This window comes from Asterias amurensis, chromosome 6 (assembly GCF_032118995.1).
Source record: "Asterias amurensis chromosome 6, ASM3211899v1".
NCBI lineage: Eukaryota > Metazoa > Echinodermata > Asteroidea > Forcipulatida > Asteriidae > Asterias > Asterias amurensis.
This window is the reverse complement of record NC_092653.1, coordinates 24,412,903-24,423,661: the sequence shown is the minus strand read 5'-3', so window position 1 is coordinate 24,423,661 and position 10,759 is coordinate 24,412,903. Positions and strand designations below refer to the sequence as shown.

Below are 10,759 nucleotides of genomic sequence, written 5' to 3'. Positions count from 1 at the left end.
GAAATAATGTGAAATGTTCACTGGTTGTTTCTGTATAGCATCTCATTGAAAACAATTAGGTCTCTGATTTAATTTACTCTTCCAAATGAGGCATGAAGTCAATGAAGTTATGGGCACCAAAGAAATGAACAACCTTCTTTTGCGAATGTTATAACATTTTCTAGAAAATTTTGTCACAGTACAGTTGTAAAGTATAGTCAGTGGTGCTCACTCCCCACAGTGACGATCCGTAAGTTTAGCAAACTTGAAGTTTAGATGACCCTGTCTAAAGGTCATACAAACCACCTCAAAACCCAAGAAAACAACCCACCAGTTATTGGCAAAGTTTCATAAAAATGTCAAGAAAAAACTTACCTAACACCTTCTGAGTTTCTTCATCCTGTTCTTACGGAATTGGGGGCGATGTTTGGCGATTATTTTCTTACAAAGATGCTGTTTTTTTCTCCAGGAGCAAAACTCTACAGTGAGTGCATCAAAATAGTGCGCCCGATCGTTTTGTGCACGAAGATGATAGAAACTGCGGATGCACATATGAAATGGGGGTAAACAGACAACGTCAATGATTACTGCTAAAAATGTTCATCCGCATAATGCAACTTTTATCAAAACAATTATTAATAACAGGAAATGAGAGTCATTAGATGCAGACAATTTTCTGTATAGATTTTCCCCCTTAAATACCTTAAAAAACATATAAATTTGTTTGTTTTGTTTTGAGAGAGGGTCTTCCTTTATGCAAATTAGTAGCTCGGGGGGGGGGGGGCTGTGATCGTCATGTGACAGGCTGTGGCGTCGCTCACAAAATGGAAGATGTCAAAACATGATGGGGTACCTCTTCGATAAGTCCATGTTTTACTCTAGTTCTGAGGACAAATTTGTGACAAAGGTGCGATGGGTGAGTTGATAATCTACTTGTGGCGTTTCTTGTTTTATTAAAAAGGATTTTCACAGATAGATTGGACATAAATTTCGTCAAATCCCTTACAGTTTTACACCTTACAACTTTCTCCACATGCGTACAGTACACAGTTGACAACAGGTGTATGTGCACCTGTTCTTTTTCAGTTTATTCCGGAACACGCTCCGTTTTGTGAAATCAATAGGCCTTCTTAATAATTAGGCACATAAAAACTGTTTATGAGTTACTAGGAGTTCCTCTTGACCTGACCTCGTGGAGTGAATTGTTCCTAGGTAAGGAGCTGATCAATAATTATATCAAGACCATTCAAGATCAACCAAAAATCTCACCAAACATGAAAAAAATGAAATCTAAATTTGCATCAGGGATAATGAATATTAATTTAGGTTTAACCATTCCTTCCTGCCTCCATGGTCCTACCCATTCCCTTCCCAGTGCCCATACTTTATAACCACTGACGTGTGTTAGCTCTGTAAACTGTGTCTGTACGTACATCTACCTCCCTCTTACAAAGTATTGCTTTTATTGTGTTTGCATAGGTCAGCCAGAGAGTGATGCCAGAGTTATTGTCAGAGGACATCCACCTCTCCAAAAGTAGATGCATTGTACTTGCTGCTCAACGTCAATGATGCCTTCTCCTCAGCAGGTAAATAATGTTTATAAATCGTTAATTATTACAAGATTTCAGACGGTAAGAGGATGTTTATTTTTTTTTATGAGAGATCGCCCAACATTGCAAGGTCACGAACGACCACTTCAACATGTGGTCTACACTTAAAGCCAGTGGACACTATTGGTAATTGTCAAAACCAGTCTTCACAGTTGGTGTTTTTCATGCATAAAATAACAAACCTGTGAAAATTTGAGCTCAATCGGTTGTCGGGAGTTGCGAGATAATAATGAAAGAAAAAACACCCTTGTCACACGAAGTTGTGTGCTATCTGATGCTTGATTTCGAGACCTCAAATTCTAAACTTGAGGTCTCAAAATCAAATTCGTCTAAAATTACTTCTTTCTCGAAAACTGCGTCACTTCAGAGGGAGCTGTTTCTCACAATGTTTTATATCATCAACCTCTCCCCATTACTCGTAATTAAGAAAGGTTTTATGATGATAATTATTTTGAGTAATTACCAATAGTGTCCACTGCCTTTAACTGTCACCAAGAGGCACGTTGTCACCTACTCCTGGGACTAAAACAGGGTTACCCCTTCACAGTCCATAATGCAGGCATTTGTATCATCAACTAGGAGTCGGGCTGGTAGAGCAGTTACATGCATTGCTCAAGGGCACAATTGTCCCAACCAGGATTCAAATGGTTACCCATTCAAACCCTCCGTTTCCAATCATACCATCTTTATATCATGTACTTTATTTGCATATCAGTGGAAATTAATTTAGTTGTTCAACTTATGCGCATATTTAAAACAAAAAATACAGGTGGAAATTTCACACATATTTTCATTTTGCAATTAATTGATAATTAACCTGCATACATTTAATAAATGTTAGAAAAATACACTTGTTTCTCGCACTCATAACATGTGAAGCATTTTTAGTAAAAACAAATTTCATTCAAGACCAGGTGTTTCATTACTATTTGTTTTTTAGAGTGATTATCAAACAATCGTTTCTTCAAGCATTTTTTAATTTGATTGTTTGTGTTTTCCTGATGCAGAGCGAGAGTTTCCCTCTTCATATCGTGATCTATTCATCATCAAGGACGCCTAGATATGTGATATGCATCTGATGTACACAGTCTTCTTTAAAGGGGATTCCTCTCTTTGCAGGTAAAACTCCTTAAAGCAATAACAAATATTGCTATTTTTTTATAATAATAGTAGCTTCTTATAGCCGCTCATCCGTCACTCAGTGATGCTTAAGGTGCTTTAACACTGGTATTTCCTGCAAGGTAATGTGGAACTACGTTTTGAATTAAAAAACCTACTCATTTTAACTTAGCACCATGTAATGGTTTACAAGGTGCTAGGGGAAATATGCAGCCAAGCAAACCAACACTGGGGCAAACCCCTTCTCTTTTTGATAAGTGCACTGGGTTCTTTTTGCATGCGTTAGACAACACTCTGTGCCTACAGCTTTACGCCCCATCTGAAGGATGAAGCAATGGTAAAATGATTTTGCCAAATACCTATATTCTGTTGGGGTTAAAAATTCACTATCCTTACAGCTTTATACTTCCGAGGGATCTGAGATGGTTTAGGGAATGAAATACATGGTCAAGAGACCAGTGATCATAAAGTTGGAGTCCTACAATATATGTGTGTCACTGAGTGGTGGATTCGAGTGGTGTTTGAAGCTCCGATTATTTTAAGTCAAGTTCTACATGCACTAACATAGTAACACTATTTTAACATTACACACTTTTTTATTTGTTGTTACAGAGCTAGCAAAGCTGAACTGAAATCCTCGGAGTTGTAAAGTGGATGTCTGTGCACCGTCCATGGAGCTATAAAGTGGATGTCTGTGCACTGCACGTCATCAAGAGCTTTGTCCTACTGAGAAGGTACATTCCTGATCATTCATGATGCAAAATAATTGTACACATGTATGGATTTACAAAAACGGGGCTCAAAGTTTATACTGGACCACAGGAACTAGGCCATTTACTGCAAGTGTTGGGCAAGTGAACTCGAGGGTTACGAGGGCCGAGACCCGAGACATTAACAGCGGAGACAAGACGGACACCAGTTTTTCCCAGATTGAGACCAGCCCTTATGAAACTAAGACTTTTGCAGGCCGAGACCAAGACTGAGAAACTATAAAAGGTCTTGAGACCGTCTTGAGACCGAGACCAGGTCTTGAGACCTACAACATTGCGACTGACTCTGACTAGACAAGTCTGGCAGTCTTGTGTTTTTCAAATTGACCTGTGGTCTAGTATAAAATTTGAGCCCTGAATATCTGCTACAACTTAGACAAAAAACATAAAAATTATATTTGTTAAGTTCACATTACCAATGATACCTTCTTAAATAGAGAGGTGCATTTTGGGCTTAATTCTTTATTACTAAATTAAAATTTTAATGTTAAATACTTATTAACCGGTATCTACAGTTTCTATTTGGGCATAAAAAGGTAATAATTAAGATGTTCAGAGCATTATAGAACCACCTTTAATGTAAATATTTCATTTGTTTGTATTTCATAGGTGTGGTATCTTGATGAGTCCTCAGTCACAAAGTATTTTCCTGAGACCTACAATTCTTCTTCTACATTGTGATTGCATCATAACTGACAAACAATGGAATGGCAATCATCTTTGGATATGCTGCTTGCTTTATTGAGTGAAATGCCCCTTTCCCATCACTAATTTAGAAGTGTAAAGAGTTACAACAGCAAGGTGCGTTGTATTACTTCTTTTACACTAACAATAAAAAAAGTAATGCATGTTAATAACTGCATGTCAAGTACATCCCCAATGCATGAATAACATGCACATAAATCGCCAGCTCAGTGCTATAAGGTCAGTAATTGTAATTCCAAGTTTGTATTGATCAAAATGTCATATGCTTACTTACCAAAGAAAAAATCTAAATTAACAAACCAATGTTTTACCTAGAAATTGAATGTTCCTTTTTGATGCCTTGAAAACCACTCTTAAAAAAACACATTTACCAGTTTGTTTTGATCAAAAGCTTATTATATTATTTTTTTTCAACAAATCAATGTTTTAAATAGAAACTTAAAGTTTCTTTTTGATGCCTTGAAGACCATTCTTGATCATGAGTTTCCATTACCAGGAGCTCCAAAATATGCAAAAGAAATTTCATCAAACCCATTCAAATTGCACTACAGGCCTAATAGTTCTGAGCAGACGAATTATGTACTTTTCATAAGTAATTATACTAAGTAATGAAGCAGTTATGCATTTGTGAAGTGATCAAGCTGAATGAGTCGTTTGTTTGAAATATGAATATCGAGAAACAAGCTAGAACAGACCAACAGGGGTGATTTTGTGTGTACATTTAAATGAGAAAATACATGTTATTTTATTATATTTGCAATTTTAGATAAAAAAATGGGTTAAAATTAGCATTAAAAGAAAATGTGCAGAGGTTTTTTCAATAAGCCCTTATTTCACAGTTTTATTCTTTGTAATTAAATGTGGTATCAACACGGCCGGGCTTAAAAACAAAGCAAAGATTATTCTATATTCAAATGTGTTGTATAAACAAAACTTAATTGGTTTGACAAACATTTCATTTTGCTTGATCACATCACATTTTAGAGTTATTTTAAGCAATAGATTAATTTATGTTGCCGGGGTGGGGGGGGGGGGGGTTCACTTAATGGTGTTGCATATGTGGGACGTTAGCAAGTAGATATAAAGGCAGCCCCTATATACGAGCTTTGGTGTATAATGTCGACCTCTTTATGAGAATTAAACCAGGCGTTTAAATAATGTGGACACAATTGCGCAAAAAAGGGTTGAGTTTAAAGGGAAGGTATATACTTGGTAATCTCTCATCAAATTAGTGGCAAAAAAAACTTACTTAGTCCGAAGAACATGCAGTAGCTTTTGATGATATAAAAGCATTTTTGAGAATCGTTTAAGTACCAAGATAATAATTTGGATATGGAAAAAATATCAGTTTTATATCCCTCCAAATTTGAGTCTGAGAAATGTTTCTGTCGGATACGTTTCTCAGATTGTGTTTTCCAGTTACGGACATAAAAGCTCCGGACTTTTGGCGATAACTCAAACAGGGTACCGCCTTTTGAAATGAAAATTTTATTGTATTTATCTACATTAATTTAGTATTAAAACAAGCAAACATTCCAAATACCAATGGTATATGTTCCCTTTAAAGCCAGTGGACACTATTGGTAAACGTCAGAGACCAGTCTTCTCACTTGCTGTATCTCAACATATGCACAAAATAACAAACCTGTGGAAATTTGAGCTTGATTGGTCATCAGAGTTGCGAGATAACTAGGAAAATATGAGTAAAACAATTAATGTGTCCAAATAATCACTAAGATAAATTGTGCTTGAAAAGGTTCAGAAAAAAAACCCAATGGTTGTAGAAAGTATCATATTTTTTAAAGCGCTGGACATCGTCAGTGCAGAAAAGTTTACTCTGAAGCTTTGTAGTTGTAGTATCTGGATTATTATTAATGTTAAAAATTGTATTGACAGTATTTTGTAGTTTTTATTAACTTGAAATGGCTGAATAAAATTATTCTAAAAATGTAGCAAAAAATCTGTTTTTCCTTTCATTTTAGAGTTTATAGGCCTATGTAAATCATTATGGTTATACTCTGCATTATGTTGTGACATATTAATCAAACCTACTTGAACAAACCATCAATTAACAAAATACAACATCTTTAACAGCAAAATCTAGTCAAACCTTTAATAAATGAAACACCACGCCTTTAATTACAAAATCTAGTCGAACCTTTAATAAATATAATACCACACCTTTAAACAACTAAATGTATAGTAAAACCTACAATAAATGAATAAAAACACATTTAAAAGCTCCAGTTATAGTCAAACCTGTAAATTATTCAAAGCTTTAATAAATAAAATAACACACCTTTAAACTTAAAATCTAGTACTTTTAAAAAAATTTAAATAAACAAAATACCACTCGGTTAAACCCAAAATGTGTTTAAACATTTATTAAATAAAATACTGACCTTTAAACACAAATCTATATGTACCTTTAAACACAATTCAAACCTATGCAAATTTAAACAAATAAAATACCACATCTTTAAACACAAAATCTATGGTACCGTTAAACATAAAAATCTATAGTGACTGTAAACACATCTAAAACTTAGGCAAACTTTGATAAATAAAATACCACACCTGTAAACACAAATCTACATATACCTTTAAACACAAAATTTATAGTACATTTAAACACATCTTAAGCCTTCGCAAACTTTAATAAATTAAATACCAGCCCTAGTGACTGCCGTTTAGCACTGCATATTTATAAATAAAAAAAATTACATACCTTTAAAACCAAAATCTAGTTAAACCATCTATACATAAAATAATGTACCTTTAAACCTAAATTTATAATTAAAACCTGCAGTAAATAAAACAACACCTTTAAAACCAAAATCAAGTAAATAAATAAAATAATGTACCTTTAAAAACTAATTCTGTATTCAAGCTTGCAATGAATAAAGTTAAAACACCTTTAATAAATAAAATACCACACATTTAAATAAAAAACCTACAAGTACCTTTAAACACATTTAAAACCTACGCAAACTTTAATAAATAAAAATCCAAACCTTTAAACACAAATATACATATAACTTTAAACACAAAACTTGTAGTACCTTTAAACACATCTTAAACCTACACAAACTTTAATAAATAAAATACCAGCCCTAGTGACTGCCATTTAGCACTGCATATTTATAAATAAAAAACTTAACATACCTTTAAAACCAAAATCTAGTTAAACCATCAATACATAAAATAATGTACCTTTAAACCTAAATTTATAGTTAAACCCGCAGTAAATAAAACAACACCTTTAAAACCAAAATCAAGTAAATAAATAAAATAATGTACCTTTAAAAACTAATTCTGTATTCAAGCTTACAATAAATAAAATTAAAACACCTTTAATAAATAAAATACCACACATTTAAATAAAAAACCTACAAGTGCCTTTAAACACATTTAAAACCTACGCAAACTTTAATAAATAAAATACCAAACCTTTAAACACCAAATCTAATCAAACCTTTAATAAATAAAATACCACACCTTTAAAAATAACTTCAGATTTAAATAGCCACCCTTTAAAATTGCGTTGCAAAATATGGTCACCGAACCTTCATCAAAAACTGCGTAAAATATTTAAAGTCTGGAGCAGCCTCATTCGTTCCTCGGAAGCCTTCCCCGCAGCCATCCAGCCCGTACCCTAACCCTAACGCAAGCCATACCCTAAAAACCCTAATGCGAGCCCGTACCCTAACCCTAACGCGAGCCCTCCCAGCACAACTCCACTACTAGCCATGCAGTCCCAACCAAAGCGACTGCCATATAACACTCAATTTATACATTTGAATTAATCACCAAATTCCAGTTTATTACAGAAACATCCCAGACCCTAGTCCAGTACCATCAATCCAGCCCCTCAGCAGCCCAACCCCACTGCCAGGCATCCAGCCCTGACCCTAACCCCAACTCTCCAAGCCCAACACCACTGCCAGCCATCCAGTCCTCCAAGACCCCAACCCTAACCCTCAGATCAGTCAGTGACTGCCATCCAACCCTCCAGCCCCTCAGAAGCCCACCTCCAGTGACTGCCTTAAAGAACTCCAGTCCCATCAGCAGCCCAGCTCTACTGACTGCCTTTTAGCCCTCCATCCCCTCAGCCCCGAGAAATCTGAGCCAGCAAGGCCCTTGGTCAACCCTCAGATCAGCTAGAAATCCAAGGCTTGAGCCAGGCAAAACTTTTGGTGAGAAATTTGTGAAAAATTTTCTAAGTCCAAATGCGGTAAATTCATCACTCCAAAAACCGTTAGATTTTTATAACAGCTCAGTAGCGCAGCAGTGAGAGAGAGTGCTTACAGAGTGGAAGGTCCCCGGTTCAAGCCCTACCCATTTTTACTAGAATTTAAAAAAATTCTTTATTTTAATGGTAAAAGGGTCCTGGAGAGGATTTGAACCCACCCGGCTCACAGCCCCAGGATTCTGGGGGCTGTGAGCTAGCCCGCTGCGCTACGGCGGCTCTTGAAAAAAATCGCTCGGAACTAATATTTAAACCTTAGGATGGGGGGTTCCAAAAAAATAAAAAATTTAAATGAGATGAGACCTATGAACTTTGACATCACCAGAAAAGCAAATGAGAGAAAAAGGAAATTTGAAGACATTCAATACTTTTAAGAGGATCTTTATTCACCAATGATAAATACAAATAATTAGAAGTAAAGAAGATACAAATAATTATGGGTAAATTTAAGCATTTATACAAGTATTTAAAATAAAAATAACTCTCATTTTCTTTAACGAAAATTAATTAATTAAATAATTAATTAGTTACTTAGAAATGCTTAAAATTTAAGGCATCAGTTTCCAGCCAGCCTACTTTTCAAAAACATTTTTAACCTTATTCAAACGCAAGCCATGTTTATACTTGTTCTACAAATTTAAACTGATTTTGGAAAACGTATAAAGAAATTGTTTCTTTCCAGTACCTCATTGAGGTTTTTATACAACACTGTATGATACTTAATGAATCGTGTACATGGTATAAAGATGTTTTGCATCCTTCACTTAATAGCACGCAAATCAACATAAATAAAGTGTTTAAAAACACTGATGTTTTTTAACGTTATAGTTGCCAATGTTTTGGTAGAAACCCATGGGATAATTAGCGCTTATAGATTGAATACATGGCTCTCTTTAATATATAACTTTTATTAATATTTGTCTACATACATATTCTTAATGTGACTACTTCTACCCTTGCGATTAGCAACAAATTGTTCAGCTTGACACATTGGGGGGGGGGTCATACTATTATCATAAGGGGCGTCTTTTGGACACCTTAATTTTGAAATCTCGGCTTGAAATTTGTACATGTTACTTACTGTATTGTAAGCAAACAATTTTGTCCCCCTGTTGTTAAATTTCCAGCATATTTTGACACATTTGTAACCAACTGTTTTTCGCTAAAACCTTGGGGGGGGGGGTACAAGGGGATGCATCATTTCTTTCTGGGGCGCACTTCTGGTAAATTGAAACCATTTATCTTCAGTAAGCCGTTGTGTTAGCATTATTTGTTTTTTCTCAAGATAACCTGAGGTGGAGGTAAATGGAGTGTTTTAAAACATTAAAGTTACTACAAATATCGAGTTTGCCAACTGCGACATTTACATCCAGGAATTGTTTATTTCAAAGGCCCAGAGTTCAAATGGGGAAGGGGAGTTGCATTGACACCAAATGAGGGAGGGGGCACCCCACCCCCTTGTTACACCACTGTAAACCACAGTTTGTTTAATTAGGCTAATTAAAGTGTACACAAAAATATTTAATCATAGTGACTGTATACAATATCCACAATGCTTACAACATTTTATTGTGTTTATCAATTTTATTACAATATCGTGGGCCATCATGACAACATGATCACACAGACTACCCTCACCCATCATAATACCTAGGGGAGGAAGACTCGCCCTTGGTCTTACTAACAATTTCACATACATTATGTTTCTTTTATCTCTATGCCTAAATCTTGCTAGATTCTGATACTCAAACGTGCAAATCATAAATTTTTCTCAACTTTAAAATGAAATGTACCCCTCGTTCCGGAGCCATGCTTGAATGACAGTGAAAGAACTGCAGAGCCGTGGGCTCATGACAGTGATAGAACTGTAGAGCCAAGGGCTCATGACAGTGATAGAACTGTAGAGCCAAGGGCTCATGACAGTGATAGAACTGTAGAGCCAAGGGCTCGTGACAGTGATAGAACTGTAGAGCCAAGGGCTCATGACAGTGAAAGAACTGAAGAGTCGAGGGCTCATGACAGTGAAAGAACTGTAGAACCAAGGGCTCATGACTGTGATAGAACTGCAGAGCTGAGGGCTCGTGACAGTGATAGAACTGAAGAGCCAAGGGCTCATGACAGTGAAAGAACTGTAGAGCCAAGGGCTCATGACAGTGATAGAACTGCAGAGCCGTGGGCTCATGACAGTGACAGAACTGTAGAGCCAAGGGCTCATGACAGTGATAGAACTGCAGAGCCAAGGGCTCATGACAGTGAAAGGACTGTAGAGCCTAGGGCTCATGACAATGTAAGAACTGTAGAACCAAGGGCTCATGACAGTGATAGAA

At 35.8% G+C, this 10,759-nt stretch overlaps 1 long non-coding RNA gene across 1 annotated transcript; it reads left to right on the top strand.

Annotated features, from left to right (window-relative positions):
* The first annotated feature begins 798 nt into the window (after positions 1-798).
* LOC139938433 (uncharacterized) lies at positions 799-4,657 on the top strand. Its single transcript, XR_011786158.1, has 5 exons — positions 799-895; positions 1,459-1,565; positions 2,597-2,708; positions 3,321-3,442; positions 4,088-4,657. It is a non-coding gene; the product is annotated as an uncharacterized lncRNA (long non-coding RNA).
* Positions 4,658-10,759: the final 6,102 nt, after the last annotated feature.